Source organism: Pithys albifrons, chromosome 4 (assembly GCF_047495875.1).
Source record: "Pithys albifrons albifrons isolate INPA30051 chromosome 4, PitAlb_v1, whole genome shotgun sequence".
Lineage (NCBI taxonomy): Eukaryota > Metazoa > Chordata > Aves > Passeriformes > Thamnophilidae > Pithys > Pithys albifrons.
The window spans coordinates 40,415,400-40,430,712 of NC_092461.1; the positions used below are offsets into that span (position 1 = coordinate 40,415,400).

General features: G+C 44.3%; 1 protein-coding gene across 6 annotated transcripts in view; it reads right to left on the reverse strand.

The window, feature by feature from the left end:
• ZHX2 (zinc fingers and homeoboxes 2) overlaps positions 1-15,313 on the reverse strand; it is a 74,804-nt gene that overhangs the window by 31,806 nt on the left and 27,685 nt on the right. For 2 of the 6 annotated variants that reach the window (XM_071553902.1, XM_071553903.1), the window contains exons 2-3: positions 14,594-14,777; positions 10,796-10,868 (exon numbers count right to left, since the gene is read on the reverse strand). The exons of 1 other annotated variant lie outside the window; for it this stretch is intronic. The gene's annotated coding sequence lies outside the window, so the exon portion shown is untranslated. Of the gene's footprint in view, positions 1-8,959; positions 9,104-10,795; positions 10,869-14,593; positions 14,778-15,313 lie in introns of all 6 variants that reach the window. 3 more of the 6 variants (XM_071553904.1, XM_071553906.1, XM_071553905.1) reach the window with 2 other exon arrangements.

Sequence of the window (15,313 nt, forward strand, 5' to 3'; positions counted from 1 at the left end):
CCCTCTACCAAGAGCAGCTTAAACACCATTTCTTTCCCCTCTGCCACCACAGGAGCTGTTCAGAGGTCACTATCTCCCTCCTCTCCCTGAGTGCACAGCTCTGTGCATATCAGATACATCACAACTGCAGAGCAGTGCTGGGGCCATCTCAGGGGCTGAGCATGGGGTTTTTTTCCTGGTTAGCCTCAGGCTTAAGGACACATTGAAGCTGTTCTCCACTGGGGAATGAAAGAAGCTTCCTCATCCCTGTGCCTGCCCATGCCACCACCATGGGCACACATCACATACCATGGGATGTAAACCTGCCCCCTCAGCCTACCCTGTCTACTTCCTATACTCACCCCCATTCTCTGGAATCCATGAAGGTGATATAACTTACAGCAGGGTCTGGAAGCTTTACACTGCTTTTAACACACAGGGTATATCTCTAATTTCATCATCACCTCTGATGGTCAGGACTAGCACAAGGCATCAGGAGGTCATCCAAATGGCACAATTACTCATCCAGACTCATCTGGAAACAGAGATCCCCATGGCACACACAAAATCCACCCTCCAGGTTTAGGTTTTCACAGACAGCAAAGGAAGAGGCTTTTGGACCTTCTTTTATTTCTACAGTAACAGATCAAAATTTATTGCTGCAACAGACAGCACTACACATCATACTACTGCTGCACTTTCTTTCCTTTCAATAACATGCACCAAAATGATGTGTTCATAAAGCAGCAATACCTACCAAAGGTGTGCTTCCTTCTGCCCTGAAGGCCTAAGGGCTGCTCCTCACCGATTCAGGAATACTTTTCCAAAGTGCTTTGGGAGTATTTTTAGAGCACTGATCCTGGCTCATTGAAGCCCTCCAAAATTTTGCTACTGACTTCAGCCGAAGCAAGATCAAGGAATAATGCTGCTTCTTGCCTGCCCTCCTCCAGTATCAGAGGGATGGCCTGTCCATGGCCACTCTGTGTACTCTTTTAATTAAGTGAAACCCATCAGAGTCGTTGAGGAACACATTTAGTGCCGGTACCTCTGGGTGCAGCCACAGTTCAAGCTGCAACTTGAGCTCTGGGTGGCGGGAGCTCAAGGCAAGAGACCATGAACTGGTACCTACCCCCAGCATAATGATGGGCATAGAGGACCTCTGTGGAAGCCAGGTGGCCAGACACTCAGAGACACAGCTGGAGCTAAAGACAGCTGGAAGAACCCCAACTTTCATGCACACAGACTGTGATCCTTTGTTCGGGGTCCCTCTTTAGGAGGCACCCAGCTCGAGCTGTTATTTCGTTACTGCACCATGATTAAATTATTTTAAGAATCCAGACATCTGAGACTTTTCCTGTGGGAAACCTGGGATCCAGCTGGCAAGGAAACCTCATCTGACTATGTGAATGTAGGGGGGCAAAGTGGGGTGAGCTCAGTGGAGTCAACCACTCAGAAGGGCCTTTGGCCCTAGCTCAGGAAATGTGGGTCTGATTGCCAGAGTGAACCCTAGATGGTCAGACAGGAAAATTTCCCTAAGGGGAGAGCAAGGTCACATCAAAATGGGAATTCACTAAATGCTTTGTAACAGCGATAAAAATAATGCAGTTCCTCTTTGCATTTGTGTAGTACACAATAATTAACATACAATCACTAGATATAACTACATATTTAATATAAATCATATAAACCACATTTTGATCCAATATTAGTACCAAATAAAGACAATAAATGCAAGACTAATTCCTGTCCTGCTGGAGCTTGAGTCTGCTCCTGTAGAGAACCTGAGCACTGCACTTGCTCCTCACCCTTCCCTACGCACACTCAGCAGCACCTGAAACAGCTGCCCCATGTGCTTTGGGGTTTGATTCATCTGTAGCAAACTTGGCTGGATTTCAGAATGCAGGGCACACAGTTAAGATCTGGTTTGAGGCACTCAAGCAGAAGACCATACTTGGAGAACTGCAGACAGGAAACACGCCAGATTGTTTATACCTGAGTCACAACTAACACTGACAATGAAAACTGAGTCAACTCAGAGACCACTACTGTGCTCAGTGCCTATGCGATGCTCTATCCTAACACCACTAACAGTGAAATAGGGATTAAGCACAAATTCCCATGAACATAGCACAGTCGTATTGTTTAAAACTATCAGTGATGCAAAGCACATTATACTCACCCCCACTGCATTTGCTGGGTTACAAAACAGAAAAATATTCTCCAATACACAAGCACACTCACAGGCCCAAGCGCTCCTGCTTTCAAAGTATCAGCCTCCTGATTTCCAACAGACATCCCCATGAGAAAGCAGCAACTGAGAAGCCAATATTGCCAAAAATAGGAGTAAAAGGTAAAAAAGGTCTGGAACAGGTGGAGATGGGAAGCTACAGGAAAGTTCATTGCAATTTCTGTCACTTCCATTCTCTCTCCTTTCAATTCACCTGACTCTATTCTATCCCTTCATGTTCTTGTTTATCAGGGAGACACAGAATGTATCTCTTAAATCAGCTAGGACTAGTGAAGAAGAAAAGCTAAACCAGGCTTTGCTAGCTTAAGTGTAGGGAGTATTTAGGCAAGAGGAGGAGATCCCCTGCTTGGTAACACAGGATATGCGGAAGATTATCAACTTGCAATGCAAGACATGCATGGATCCCAAAACACCATAAAAAAAGAAAGGCCCTTGGGCTTCATTTTCGGGAGTCTTTGTTACTGCAGTATCTCTGAGCACTGCCAGCTTAGTTCTACTTTTATCCTCAGGGGTGAAGTCGCATCTGCCAGAGTGCATGTCATGCCTCTCCAGACAACAAGTCCCAAATTACTGTAAATTGAAGATCTATGAGCATCTTTCACCCATATGGCAAGGCTGAGTAGTTAAGGCCAAGCTGGGGACCTTGCAAGTAAACTCTTTCACATCAGTCTGTGTTGGCAGTGGAGCTTTTATTTCCCATTGTAAATTACAAGTCAGCTTTTCCAGTACATCTCCAGTGCACATCTACCCAAACAAAAATACAGGCTTCCATCCTCTACTTTTTCCCCCACCATGATTAACCCAATTTCCCTCCTCAGGAACAGCTTACCAGAGCAGATCCAATTACCCAGACTTGCCATCCATCACAGCACTCAGGAGAAATACACATTAGGGTTCCTCCAAATGGCTCACTGCTGGGTCTGCTCCACCACACAGACTCCTGGCACAGCCATCCCTCCCCAACAGCCCCCTGCTCACCTCTGAGCCACCTCTGCTCACAGACAGCAGAGCCCTTGACCTTCCCTGCTCCCTCATCTGCCATACTGTCAGTATTATGGCTATCAGCCACATCTCTCTCACCCATAACCTAGCAATATTTCTCTTAGACTCCAGCATGTAGCCCAAGGAGGACTGCTATTCTGCAGCACATTTCTCTGTATACTTTCCACAATTTGGCAATGTAATGAAAACTCCAGGTAGAAGTGTTATTTCCCCACCTTCTCACTCCAATTCCTGTTTCAGCTACTTAACCTGCTGCCTTCTCATATTCAAAAGCGTTGCTTCTCAGACCCCCACCCTTGCCAGTCATGTCACCAAACCTCTCCCACCTCCGCCAAGGAATGGCTCCACAAGCTCCCTTTGGTCAGGGTGTTTGGCTCAAACCTCTCAGTCCCTCATGCCTTTGGGATAGCCTGATTGCATTCGCTAACATCCTGGCACTCACCTCCTCTGCTCCACTGGCAATGCCAGCTTCATCCACCTACTTGTCAGCTTCCCCCACAGCAGTCACTGCCTGACCCTTCATGCTGCCCCTCCAGCATGGCAGGACCTCCGGCCATCCAGCCACTGCCTTGCTAGCATCACAGACGCCCACATTTGCTATGAATCCAGTCAAGTATTTTTGCAGTATGTTTCAGGTCCTTGCCAGCAGAAAATAGAAGGGACTTCTCCCCAGACCTCTCTGGAACTGGCAGCTGACACAAGCTGCTGCAAGCATGTTCTGCTCTGTGGTTTTCACTATCCACCCTGAGACACCCTGCTGCCATCACAGCTCCCACCACATCCTGGGACTGCCTTTGGACTCCTTGTGGTTGCCATCAGCTAGTGGAGAGGTTTAAAAAGAAATCAAAAATCTTAGCAAAAAGTATGGAATGCAACTCAGAAGGATGTTTTAAGGAACTGCCTGACACAGCCATACTGTTTGCTGTATTACCACAGCAATAATACTATCACTGTAATTTTGGTCACAATAACACACCTTCAGTACAAATAGGAAGAAAAACCTTAGTTCTTTTCCTGGCTTGCTAGAAGGATTTAGGCAAACCTTTTGCACCTTAGTTTACATGCCTGGAGACAGGGTTTGCATCTCCTTCGGAGCTGTTTAATCTGGATGTTCAACTGTAAGCACTGTGTGGTAGAGTTCAGCCTGTGCTGCCTTGGACAAGGGATCTGACACTGTGACTACAGCAGTGTAACAAGCAAGGGCATTCTCCAGCCTGGGACACCATTATTGAAAACTTACAGAAAATCTTTGGTGCCAGGTGGCAGTTCTCATCTGATTTTTCCCCCTCTGAGTTAATGGCTCAGAGTTACATGATAAGAGATGAACACCTCTGAGTGGTACACCTGTAACCTGCTTCAAACATCTGCTCTAAAGCAGGGCAAAACATGTCTGCAAATGGTGCAATCTTTCAACTGATGCTGGAAGTGGTCAAACTTGCTACAGAATAACTGCTTGGCTTATAGGCAGCAGAGGTGAAACATCTTAATCCATCTCTCCAGGTTTGCTTTCACTTATTTATAAGACGGGATAACAGCACCATCCCAGCCTCCATGAGGGTGAGAGGCTGAGCTCACCAATCTCAAGGACCTGGTGAGACACCAGAGTGATAATGTGACGGAGGTACGTGTAGTCCAAACCCTACACAGTGTTTCCCTCCCCTCAGGAAATAAAGGTGTTACCTTCCAAATAAGGTTTCAGTACAATATTAAGGAATGCAATTCAAATAGAGTCAAAGTGTTCAATGCTGAAGTTAATCACAGGAAATAGGGGCTGGAAGGGAATCCCATGAGAGTGACACATTTATTTCATTATTATATCACAGATGACATTAAGTATCCACTTAGTCCCTCAAGGCAGAATTCTTGCATAAAAAGCATCCCCATTTACCAAGCATGATAGAACCTGCAACTGTTCTATAAATAAAGGGTATTTACAAAGAGAGCTGTTAAATATTTATTTTTCTCTGGAGACTGAGTTCTCTGTACATTTGTCTCTGTTGCAGAATCATTTGGTATCAGAGAGCAGAGGAGCTCACCTAAAAAAAGACTAGGAATCTGTCCAGAGCCTGATCTGGACACAGCACCTCCACAAGCTGGCAAGGGAAAAGCATCCAACCTGACACAGAGGGAACATGAAGCAAACAAAATGGGAATGATCTCATCCGAGAGGCAAAGGTAGAAGAAATAACACCAGTGACAAAGCAGCAATTAATAAACACTATCATACGGCTTCATCCTCACAGAGCTGCCTTGGCACTGTACAGTGAAAGAAGTGACAACCTTCAATTGTGAAGAGTAACTGCAGATTTGCATTATATCTGCTTTTTGCCTTGGGAACAAGAATGTTTCTCACAACTAATAAATTAGCAATTTTTATTTTTTTAATTTTTTGAAGCTGACAGATCAGAGTGGAGGACATACAACATGGACCCAATAAAAAAAAAAAGAGTCTGAAATACACTTCCCTGCTAACCCTTTGTAGTAGCAATTGTAATAGTTCTTACTCCAGTCTGCCAAAAGCTGAGTTTTAATTAAATATTAAAAAGCTATTTGTTAAAATAATGTTGCCATAGCAACTAGAGAAAGCTAAAATACCCTGGTGCTTCTGACTCACAGCATATTAATCAACCACCAGCTATTATATAATGAGCACCCCCCTGCAAGTGCCAGCAGGAGCCACAGCATTGAATGCCTGAATCCAGAGCCCCCGAGCAGGTCAGCACTTGCTGCCAGACTCTGCTCTCTGTGCGCTTGCTGCCTGCTCCCAGCTCAGGCAGGGCTCGGGAGTTATCCAGGCTCAGCCCATCCATCATGTGCCCAAATATTTTGGGGAAGCCATGCTTGGAGCACTGAGCGTCAGTACATCCCTGCAGGAGCACAAGGGGGATGGCAATGGGCAAGGGGAAGTTTTGGTGAGGGATTCATGGATGGCAGCTTCCCACATAACAGCAGCAGCAAGGTGTTTAGGTGGCTCCAGTGCTTGCCTTGCAAACACAGCACTTATACCAGATCTATTTCTGTAATTACAGTTTTTAAAAAATTATTGGAATTATTTCTTGCAGCAAGTGTCTTCCTACCATCAGGCCAACTGAGCAAAACTCTGAAGGAGTGGAGATTAAACCTTCCAAGGGCAAACAAGCTCTGCTGCTCACCCAGAATAGCTTATTTCACAGATTTAAAAACCCGAAACGAAACAAAGAACCACAAACAACCACTCCCCCATCAAATCTAAACCTTCCAGAAAATGAAAAAAACCCTTCTACACTTTGTCCATATACCACAAGAATGGCAACCTCAGCCATCCAGCAGTCAAAGCTGACTGACCTGTGGCTGCTGCTGGCACTCACTGCCAGTCCTTGGGAGGCTTTGCCCTGGGGACACTGCCTGTGTTAAGAGGCGGTGGACTGTCTCCCATTGCCTTTCCACGCCGGAGCATAACCACGTGGTCCACAATGATGGGAATAGCTGCAGAAGGGAGTTAAGTAGTTGAGGTCCAGAGCAATGTTGGCTTAGGGGAAAAGTACTGGGAGGGAGAAGTACAGCTGCGTTGCTCAAATGGAGTTGAGAAACTCCGTCCTCCCCCAAACAACTCAATTTTTTGCTTTTAAGCCCCTTTCCTCTGTTTTTCCTATGGAAAGTAAATACCTAACCACATTATTAATCAAAGGGAATGTGATTTGTATGACAGCATTTGTATGCCAGCTTCGCTTTTCTGCTACTTTGTTTGGGTGTCACAGGCTGTGACTATGACAACCACAAGCAGTTATTGGACTGATGTAATTTGTGACATCATACTTAATGGAAAAGGAAGAAGAGACAGTATAAAAAATAAGAAGAATGGAACAAAACCTGCTTTCGCCTCTTCAAGCACCCATCAGCTACTGCTTACGGAGCAAGGTCCCAAAGGGCCACCACACCGGAGTTCCAGGAGAAGCGGGCAGCAGCAACCTCATGCTTACCAAAGCCCAGGCAACACTCAGCTCCTGGGAAAACCTGCCCTCTTCCCTCCCCTCAGCTGCAACACAAACTGCAAAACTGCAGTTACTTGGAACAAAACTCCTCATCCCTTCTTCACTGGGAATTGCAATAGAGGCTTTTGGCTAAGCCTCATCTCTCCTAAGTTTCTCCTGCTCACCAACCAACTTTTCCTGCACATCTTTATTCTTCAGTTATAACAGTATTTCCCCAACTCTTTTCAAAAATAAAACACAGTCTGTCCAACATTTTCAGACAGTCAGCTGATGGAGCACAGGGAGAACGTGCACTGATTCTGTGGGGAGCGCACTGTTTGGAGGGGTGACTTTTCTGGTGACAAGTACAAGTGACAGTTTCAGCTTTTGAAGGCTGCCACAGCTGGTGTCCAAACTCTTGTCCATGTAAAAGCAAGGAGGCAGTGCCACTGCTGCATTTTGCAAAGCTGTTCCTGTGCATAGCACTGGCACTCCTAGGATACACTGCTATAATTTTCTTTGCAGAAAATGTTAGCAAATTCATTGCTCAAGCTCCAAGTAATAAAAATAACCCCAGACCCAACTAAATCTTACCTGATAGGGAAAAATTCACTACAACAAGCATCTCCTTTACAGTTATACATCCAGAAACCTTGATGTAAAGGAGCTAATTTTTCCAGGTTACTTTTCCAAAAATTTTTCCAATACCTGGATAATGTTTCTCTGTCCTCCCTGCTCTCCTGCTAGACCTGCTGTGTGCACTGCAGCCTGTCCTGGGCATTCCCTGATCTGCAGCCACCTCATCAACTTGTCCTCACAGAGAGAGACCTGGAGTCAGAGAGCCACCACACCACCATGGGCTGAGGATGCTTCTCCTTGAGAACATACAACCTGAAGGAAACCCTTCCCTGCTTGGTCCTCCACCAACAGATGTCTCTGCCTTGGACTGCTCTGAGAACTCCATCAAGGGAATCCTGCCCACAAAAAAATGGGTGTTGTTCTTAAACAGCAGAACAGAGATGCTGCCTTACAAAGGGAAGGTGAAATAAAGTCTAACAGATGAAGCAACCACCACTCACAGTTTGCTCATCAGTGTCCCAAGCCCACTAGAAGTGGCAGGAGCTTCCCAAACCAACACCATCCCTGACTGCTTCTAACACGGTGTGTCAGCAACTGGTCTAGGTTCCCTCTGCGTACATTTGCATCAGGGCCACCCCAAACCACTGTTGCATCCCACACTGCCATCCCTCACAGGGGATGGTACCTCTGTGATGACAGCTGCTGGCAAGCTTCACCTCTGGGTGCCAGCAGGCAAACAGAAAATGCCTCCTTTCTCTTCTCTCAATCAACTCTCTCACTGAACACCTGATCCTGAAACATTTAGCAGGGCAATACTGCAAGGGAACACGAGAGGAGATGTACAGAAACTTAATTCTTCCAGCTCTCATTTCTCCTTGAGCTTCTGAGCAGGACACAGTTTCTTTGTTAACATCACCTTGCTGCAGCCATCTCAGGCTCCCGTCATGCAGCCAGAGTTGGAGGAGAGAGATAAATGGAACTTAAAAATCTCTTTCATTCTTGAGCTTCAGCTACATCTTGCTGCAGTAATTTCAGAGCCATCTGAGACAATACACTACCTACCTGGGCAGTTTCCAAGCAGGCTGCTCTTGTTTTTTGTCTCATCCTCTTAACACAGCTATGACGTATCAGAAGCACCTGAGCTACATGCCTCCCTCTGCATTGCTGCTTTGCTTTGACTAACAACATAGACAATATCTACCTGGGATGAGCAGTCCTCCTTTGAAGGGCAGAAGTAGGTTCCCATGTTTATTTTCCCTTTGTGGAAGAAGCCACTATGGGGGTACATTAGGAGACAGATTCATTAGGACCACGGAAATGCTTCCCAAATTTCAACACGGCCTACCTAACAGAAAAACAAGCAAATTTTGTTTTTGAGATGAGCAAATAGCACTTTTACTGTGTGGATTTACTTTGAGAGACACAATGCATACACATGGCATCATTTTCCTGATTTTTCTTCATTTAAATCAGTATCTACTCTTCTCATCACTCTGAAGCCAACACCATCTGTAAAAAACAGAGGCCAGAGCCCATCCTGTGCAATGCTTTGCAGTGACTGACAAAAAGTAAACTGCTCAGCTAAATTAGCAGGTCTTGTGTGACAATCACCAAGGAGTTGGGAGAAAACATTTGTGATTCAAAGAAGAATATGAACCATGGACCTTATCAAGGGACAACTGATGCAAAACACTCATTCTTTCCCATCCCTTTTCTCCCAATAGCTGCCCTCATTACCAGTATCCTTCACAAAAGGCTGAAAGGAGGATTCTTTTATTCTTCTTTTTGCTTACCCTGTTTCTGACTGCTTGTTAGGTGTTTATTAAGGAATTTTTTACCATGTCTTTACCAAACATGGATGGACTCGGTTTCACTTCTTTTAACAAAACATAGTTTTTTCTTCAGGCTGATTTCAATTTGGGCTTTTATTCTGCTCTAGCCCAAATAGATTTTGTTGTAACAGAAAACAGGCTGTAAGCCACTGAAACAAAAACGGAAACAAAACTCTACTGATTTCCAAGTAACCGTAAATTTCCATCACCATAGAACAGGGTAAAAATGGCACAGGAATTGAGCTGATTCTAAAAACCTCAAAAAAATCCCTTTGCTAAGAAAATTTAATTACAGAAAACAATTTACTTACAGAAAGCAATGAAGTTCAGAACACTGGCATTTAAACCCTCAATCCAAACTTCATCTGTTACCCAGATCCACACCAGACCAGAGACGCTGCCCCAGAATCCCACACTGTTTAGGCACAGAGTCAGGAACTCTAATCAGGGCTTCCTGGGGTAGGTCTAATGCAGCCCTGACTCTGGTTCACCTGGAGAGCTGCAAACGAGCCACAGCTGATGCAAAATCACAGCCCAGACCCTTTAGCAAGTCATAGGCAAAGGTCATAGTGCAGCTGCTCCTTAAATATATACTTTTGGGTTTTATATATATGTGTGTATGTGTATGTCTATGTATATGTAAAAGCTCCTGGCCAAGCTGCTTTGGAGCAAGTGTGCACGTGCGTCTCTGTGGTATAAAAGTTCCTTTGAAGCTATTTTATCACATCAGGAAAGAGCCAAATATTGGATAGTTTTCCATTTTGATGAGAGGGCTGAGGTGTTATGCACATACACAAGAAGAACCTCCCAGCCAATCTGTGCTTTTCTTCCCTTTCAAAAGACACAAGTTCTCTTCCCAAGGAAGCCTTGCCATTCTGTCTTTCAATGGCTGTTAAAGCTTGGAAAAAACAAGTTAGATGGTGCTAATGGTCCATTTTGCTGACCATACTCTCAGTTAAATGCATTCATGTGGTTCTTATCTGCAGTGAGATAATTATTCAGCCTATGTGGTAATACAATGCTGACTTTATTTTGCGGGTTGCAAAGAGGTGACAAAGGCATTCAAGTGGTTCCAAAAGACTGGATTTGCCTGCTGTAAACATTTCTTGAAATGTCTTTAAAAGAAAAAAAAAAAATTGAAATATTCTCCTTCTCTTTGGGCAAGTTCGGATTTCCCATGTAAACAGAATAAAAGAGCTACTCACAGCACTGGATTTCTTACATCCTGGGAATCTCAGTGCTTAATACTTCTCTGAAGGCAAGCAGTATTTCTGATACCTACAAAACAGGGAAAAGTCATGTAAGTCAAGGCAAAAAGTAAAAGAGGAGAAAATAGCAGCCAACCCTTCCACTGTATGACTGTAATTTAGTTTTTTCACTAGCACCCAGGAATGCTGACTGACAGGAATTCCAGCAATTCCCTTTTCCACTGACCACCACTGACAAGCAGAATTTGAAAGATTTGGTCCTCCAGCCCTTTTACAGTAACATGACAAACCTTGGGGGCCCCTTGGGGAAAAAAACCCATCCACATTTCTTAGGCCAAGCAGACAGTGGAGAGCACTCACACACTGATGTCCTAAGATACCCCTGCTGTGGTTTGCACTGGAAATAACGACAAACATCTGCTGCAGCTGACACATACCAAAACAAACTCTTTGGCTAAGGGGAACTTAACAAAATGCCATCAAAACTGTCCTTCTCCTCCTTAAATGGACTCACCTGCTGTGTTCCAAAGCTAAAATTGGCTTTCCTCATTTTTGCTTTTTTCCCCTGACTAAAAAACAGGAGGGGAACGTTTACCTTCAACCACAAGAGCAGAACTGATAGAAAAAAATTCCCCTTTGGCAGTGGCTGTACACACACCTGAAAAACACTGTGCCTGCAGGTCTGGAAGAACAGGTAAAGAGATAACAAAATGGTCATGGGACTGCTCTGAGTAAAAGAAATACAAGCAGCAAACCACCCTACTAGCCCCACAAGAAAAGAGTCAGAAGCTTATTGATTGCTTCAGCAGCACTGTGAGCACAACCTGGATTTTTGGTTCAAGCTGAAGTTTGAAACTCCAGACCCTTGTTATCTGGCCAGAGGAAGGTCAGCTGGCAAGCCCGAAAGAAATCACTTGGAGTCTTTTGCTCCTTCCCAGCAGGTTAGGTTGGTATTTTTTTGGCTCTTTTCAAAGGACGATATGACTTGATTTTCTGAAAGAGTATACTGGCTACTGGAGGAGCTGGGAATCCAGAAGCTATTACACAACCATAACCAATTTTTAAGAGCTTAGGCTAGAAAAAGCTGCATGTTTATTCATAGATAAAAGGGAAGCTGCTTCCCGCTTTTCCTGTCTCAGAGTAAGGCAAAAAAATGCTAGTTTCACTGAATTGTAAAAGAGAAATAAACACAAGGGTTAGCTGCAGATTTTGTGCTATTTACACTTCCACCACATTTGGACTTAGCAGGCAGCTTTCTGCTGCCCTTCCTCCCTCTTTTGGGTGAAATTCTCCATTCTCACATGGTAGGCTGCAAGCTTAGCATGAATCTGTTTCTGTATATAATGGGTTTAGTCCAGTTATCTTTATAACGAAACTGCTATCTGAAATTCTGCTTTTTCAGTGTCATGTCCAACACAGAAAAGTGATCCTACAGCTTACCAACAGAATTAAAACCACCCCTAGTAGTAAAACACTTTTAAAGAACAACAAAATCACTACAGTGCAATACAGATCATCCCTGTCCTTCCCTGATACGAAACCTCTTCTTAAAAGGTTAAGTAAAATAAATATGTATGTATGGAGCTGTTGCTTCTTAGGACTGTATAATGATCCTCACAATTTTTGGTGTTTTTCCTAAAGATCAAGCCAGTGAAGCTTCTGCAAAGATCTCCACTTTTGGAAACATAAAGAAGGAAGAAATCTCCAGGGTTATTAAATCCAATCCCTTGCTGTTGCACTCATACAGCAAGATCCTCTTTAGAAAGTATGAAAAAAGTTTCTGCCCCTTGTGACTATGAGAATTGTGCCCCTTGTGACTATACTTGGGTTTAATATAACAGCTCAGAAACAAGTTGGTAATATACGTACAAACATATTTATATACATACATATTTCAGATCCCTCAAACTATTTCATGGTTCTGGGAGATCTGCTACTGCTTTTGAATGCCTGGAGTTAGGCAATAGTGCAATGAAGGAGTCTCAAACATGTTTCACATGGAAACATTACATTTCTTCAATAGTTAGGTAGTTACTGACAAAAACTCTTGCCTGAGTTTTCCTCAAGCATCCCTGCATGGGCAGCTCTTGAGCAGTCTCCCGTTGGGATCATGCTTATTCCAAAGCGAGCATAAGGCAGGAGGAGCAGGTCTCCTTGACATGAGAGTATCACAATGCTGAGATCAGATGAATTCAGACCAGACCTGCCCACAACACAGAAAGGTATTCATGCAGGCATCATGATCTCACCTACATGAACTGTGCCACACAAACACCTCATGGTATTGGACAAGAGCTGGGGAGATCTGTATCTGCTGGCTCCCCTGTGGTGTCATAGTGAGTACAACACAAAACAGGTAATGGTGGTTTGTGAGTTACCACACACCTCCCGGTTCACAGGAATTGCCTGTTTGTGTGTTTATGTTGCCCACAGCATGCAGTGAGTAACTCCAGCTACCTCAGCTACCCTTCATTCTCTGTACACTGAGCAGGACACTCAGCCACCAGCTGCTTCCTTATTGTAGATGCTTTCCAAAAAAAGTAACATCTCATAGCAAAACAAAACAAAATAAACAAAAAGGCTTTTAAAATACATGATAAACACCAGCACTCTGCATGGTTTCTGCAACCCAAACACTACAGCACTAATCACCTGAAAATGGGATTAGTTTGCTTTGTTCACCATGAAATTTCTCACAAAAAATGAGATTGTTGAGATATCTTTAGTGAGCTAAAATATAAATCTCACGCTGCTGTTACAGCAAGGAAGAGAAATAATGGTACATTTTAGGTGCTTGACAGAAAAGTTCCTTTGAGACTCTCTCAACCTACAGAAATGATCAATTTTGCAAAAGAATATTTTACAGAGAGAAACAGAGTTGGGAGCCCTGAAAGCACTTGCCTTCCCCAGCTGTGCTCAAGATGAAGGAAAATAAAACCCACACTCCTCCTGACCTCTTTTCCTGAAACATGCCAACTCGGTGGTTTAAACCTTGGGGTCAGGCGAAAGCATTGCCATGGAGCAGGTCATGCCAACCCTCCATGACCTCACCAGGCTTTGGTGCTTTCCTCCAGCACTACTGGTGACTTATCACCATGACCTGACTGCCCCAGTGCCCAAAATTTGTGGTACAGGCAATAGGTCAGGACAAACTTCCTTTATCAGCCTAGTGGTTGATGCCTTCCTGTGCCGCTGGGGTGCAGAGTGAGGCACTGGCAGCCACAGTCCTCACCTCCTGGCAATCATATCATACCAGGCATTTACGAACTTTTCAGTGTAGTTTATACCTATATTTCCCTAAAACCTACCATGATCAAAATTACCACCTTAGTGATCTGAATTGCTTCTAACAGCAGACTAGAAATGCCTTCTATCGAATTAAATATGCACAGCTGTGTCAGAAATGGGGGGTTTGCAGCCTCTCGATTGCAGACTGTTATTACAGCATGATTAGCAGATACTAACGTTCCTGAAAGTTGTCTGTCTCCACACTGAAAATCCCAGTTATCCCAATGGGTCCCAGGAGCCCCAACAGCTCCTGGCTGCTGGTCCAGTCCTCATTAAATATTCATCAAACCCGGCAGACTGCAGAGCAGTGGAGTATCCCGCTCATAAGCATCGTTACCTTCAACACCTTTTCACACAGCTACAAAAATTAATCCATCCCTGCCCCCATCCCTAAGACAGACACTTAAAATACAATTAAAAGTTTTAATCAAACACCTAAATCTGCAGTGAAAAAGCCACTAAAAAACCCCAAAGTGTTCCAACACCTCTATGTAAGTGCACACCCACCTGCAGACGGTGATGCTCAGAGAGGCCATGGGATATCCCTCTCACCTCTCCGTCCCTAGTGCCACTTGGCATTCAGCTGCCTTTCTCCAGCCTTTTGAATGAAGCCAAAACAGAGATGAGTATTTCCACCTCACAGCAGCTGCTGGCAGCCCCTGAGCCCCCCAGGAAAACCACTGGCACTGATCTGGAAAACACAGAGTAGGAGGCACCTGGTCTTAATCCATGTTGCATTAATTACAGGTGAGCAGAAGCTGTCCCAAAGAGTCATTCCAAGCACATGCAAGCACACCACACCGCATCTCTCCACTATTTGGTTCTTCCTGGTAAACTTCTACAAACTACAGGAACTGGCCAAATTCCTCATTGTAAAGCCTTCTTAATATTATCAACTGCTTTTGGAAATATTCAGAAGCATAAAAGTAAGCAAAGAGCAAGTAACAGCAAGCAAAATAAGAGTAAATAAGAGCAAAAAGCAAATAAGCTGTCGTAAAAAAAAAAAGCAAAAAACTTCATAGGTTTAGGCACATCTTCACTGTGCAGCACTGTAACAGAAACTATTCATCCCCCTCTTAGAGCTTTAGAAGATTTCAGAAAACATGCTCTTTATCAGGATGAAACTGATCTCACATCCCTCCAGGGAGAAGCACAAGGGTGATACTTCAGGGCAGTGGATTGAGCCAGGAAGCCTGGGCAGCCACGGAGGCCACCTTTGCCTGACTG